The 3,373-nt window shown below is 43.8% G+C and overlaps 1 long non-coding RNA gene across 1 annotated transcript; it reads left to right on the forward strand.

Moving 5' to 3' along the window:
• The first annotated feature begins 426 nt into the window (after positions 1-426).
• LOC136529130 (uncharacterized) lies at positions 427-1,448 on the forward strand. Its single transcript, XR_010777209.1, has 2 exons — positions 427-917; positions 1,052-1,448. It is a non-coding gene; the product is annotated as an uncharacterized lncRNA (long non-coding RNA).
• The last annotated feature ends 1,925 nt before the right edge of the window (positions 1,449-3,373 follow it).

Raw genomic sequence — 3,373 nt, forward strand, 5'->3', positions numbered from 1 at the left:
GTATCCGATCCCAAACTGCCTGACGAGGAGCCAGGCGGCAGACACGAAAGGCACGCCTCTTTTTATTTCACTGTTCAGGCAATGCATGCAGTGCCGGTGTCGTAGCCTAGCTAGTCTAGTAATGCATATGCATGGTCAAGCAAAGTCAAGCTGACAATATGCATGATAATAATAATTTAAAAGCCAAAAAGATGGCCAGCTCCTCCGAACGAACCAGTGGCCACGTCACCCAAAATGTGCCCTTCCGTTGGATCTCGATCTGTGTGGCCACGATTTGCTGAATCAGCTTCCAGCGAAATCAGCTTATTGCATGAATCTTGTTTACTTTCTGCTCCTCATCTGTAGACATCTGCTCCTCCTCTGTAGAAATTTTTTGAATCTAGCTTCCGCTCCACATTTTACTGCCCAGATATTTACATCGGCACCTCGGCTTCTGCCCGATCCGGCCTCACCAACCTTCTCTTCCGCACGTCTTCCTACTCTTCGATCCCTCTCTCCCGACGCCGTCGGTGCCACGCCTCGAGCGGCCCGACCACGTCGGTCGCCGGCCCTCGGCGCCGCGGTGCCCAGCCTCCTCCTCCTCCACGCTCCTCTCCCTCCCGAGACCCGACGCGAGCAAGGCGGCCGTGTTCTCCTCGCCGGCGTTGTGCCGTCCACGACGCCACTCCCCTCGTCAGCTCCGCGACAGCGTTCTCCTCGCCGGTGTCGTGCGGTCCGCGACGCTAGCCGAGATTGTGTTGCCGCTTCCGCCGTTCCCCTTCGTTCCCCTTTTTGGCTGACGTGCTACGCCCTTTGCCGGAGTCGTCGGGTCCCAGAAGGACGGCCGGCTCAGTTGCGGCCACAACCCTAATAGTAATTCCGCCGTCCTTCCCCTCACCCTTTCTTCTTGGTTCGTCGCCAGGTTCAGTTCTTCTCAGGTTAGGTCTCCCATTTTCCCTTCCGGTTTACTCCTCATTCATTTCCTTGTTCTAGATCTGGATGATTTCTTCTTCCAATTAGCGATTAGTTCGCTCATTCGAATTCTTGTTTTGTTGATGGTGATGTGCTACAGGTGGCCCTAGGTGCTTGTGGTGGAAGTCGTGAGGGGCCGCGCGCGCGCTGTCCTGCTCTGCGTTTCTCACTCCGGCCAGAATCGGAACAGCGGTTCAATGGTTGAACGAGCTGCCCTGCATCTCTGACTCCTTTTCTTATTGTTTTCCTATCCCGTTCCTGAGCTATGTGCCGTGCCTGGAGGAGCTGCATGCTCTTTCTTTTTCCTTTTTACGTTTGTGTTCTTCCTGATTGATCTTGTATATTCTATCAGAGTTTGGGTTTTTCGATGTGCTCCTTCAAATTGATTTTTTGCCGCATTTGGGTACTGTTCTCGTAGTCATGAATAGTTCAGATTGGTTCCTATGTTTCTTTATACTTGATTCGTCAAAATAATTCATTGTACATTTTTAATTACATATTAGATTGATCTGTTGGCTCATCAGTGTTGCTTCATTGTGAACTGCACCAAGGCATTGCAAAATGCTATATCATGGTCCCTGCCCTTCTCCCAAACCAATAGGTGCAGGTGCTAGGTGATATGTCACAGGCATCAGGTCAAATATTATTGTTTCTTATCCACGCCATCATGCTCCATATATATGCCCTTTACCTAGACACAGATTCATATGCATGGATATAATTCTAAAATCATAGATTTGGTGGTTCATACAGTTTATTTTTCTGCATTGCTATATGCATGGATATAATTCTAAAATCATAGATTTGGTGGTTCATACAGTTTATTTTTCTGCATTGCTATTTGCTCATATGTGATTATTACAGATATGGTCTGTTGATGGTTTAGCGATTGTTTGACCATGTTCCTTTTGTTATTTTTTTACAGGGTTCAGGTTTGCGGACACAAATAGTTCCAACAGCCTTGTCTTTTCAACAGATTCTCGTTTCAGAGCATTAGCGCCAGGCTTGTATTTTGCCTTCACTTTTTTTTCTCTCTTCCTACATAATATATTTGTGCTGTATGAATGAAACACCTAGGAGCTTATTAGCTTGACACATGCATAGATTTGGATGACAGGCCCAGAACCAAGAGTCCAAAGGAGTAGGTACGTCGCCAACTCACCATTGAGCCTAAACGTTTGTTTTATTGCTTGCAACTGCCCTCGTTATTTGTCTAAAACAATAGCCAAAGAACTATAAATATAGCACCAAAAGATAGCTGGACGACATTTTGTGTACACCGGCTTAGAGATCAGCTACCGTGTATAGCTTTTTCACTATAAAATACTTATCCCAATTAAATCTTAAGAATGTTTTGTTTTCTGATAGTAGGTACCTTAGTTTTCTTTGACATTTTCATATCACCTCATCGAGTGCTTGGTACAACAAAGAGGAATAGAGCGACCTCAAAGTACACTAGAATTAAAATTACAGTGTGGTTCTCTTTGTCAGATTCGTATCCTTTATGTCGTAGGATTGTAAAATTCACCTCTCCCTACTCTATATGCACAGTGGTAAACCATGTGTTTCATCATCAAAGATACCCAGTTTAGTACACCTTATAACATTCAAGCTACAGTTCGTTTAACATATGAGTTGTGCTTTCGGCTCACTTAACACCATCCAAACCGAGTTGCATGGTTCTGGTGCAATGGTTTTTACTCAACATTTAGGCTACACTTCCTTTGGAAATGTTGGAAGCAAAAATTAGTACCATGTACAGGCCTTATAATGATATATGATATGCATGGATCTGTTGGAGAGCTTGTGCGTAGGTGCGTACCAATCAGTTCTTTTGAGGAAACATATAAGTTGATGACTTTCTTGTACTTTTGTCCAATCTGTAATTTTCTATGTATATGGCCAGATACTCCTACAACATGATCAGGTGGTGATCTACAATATCTGATGATTACATCATAAATTATGTTTAACTTTTACAGCAATGATCTCGGGAGATCTTTCCTTCTTGTGTTTTTCTTTTTCTAGAATTGAGCCTATTTTCGGTGAGTTCCGTTCTTAATGTTTGACTGATTTGGTGTGTTCAAGTTTTATTAGAGTCAAATTGGGTTTGAACCCATTCCTGGTGAATTTTGGACAGCCTCCGTTTGTACACTGCATACTATTGTGCTTTTGAAACAATGGTTTTCACATACACAGCAATAGCAAAAGCAGCACTCTTCTAATTTTTAGAGCCGTGACTCCTTCCCAGCAACAGTTACCTACTCATTGTCCTTATCTAATTTTCCCACCTTTTATTGGTTTGTTTTTTTTTTGGTGAATTTGAGAGTTGTTTAGTCAGCAGGCTTATGTACTGTTCCGAAACTTATTGAGAAGCAAAAGTTGCCAGGCTGTTTTGGTTTCTCAGTCTAGCTGCAATGCA

The sequence above is a fragment of the Miscanthus floridulus genome, chromosome 19 (genome assembly GCF_019320115.1).
Source record: "Miscanthus floridulus cultivar M001 chromosome 19, ASM1932011v1, whole genome shotgun sequence".
NCBI classification, from domain to species: domain Eukaryota; kingdom Viridiplantae; phylum Streptophyta; class Magnoliopsida; order Poales; family Poaceae; genus Miscanthus; species Miscanthus floridulus.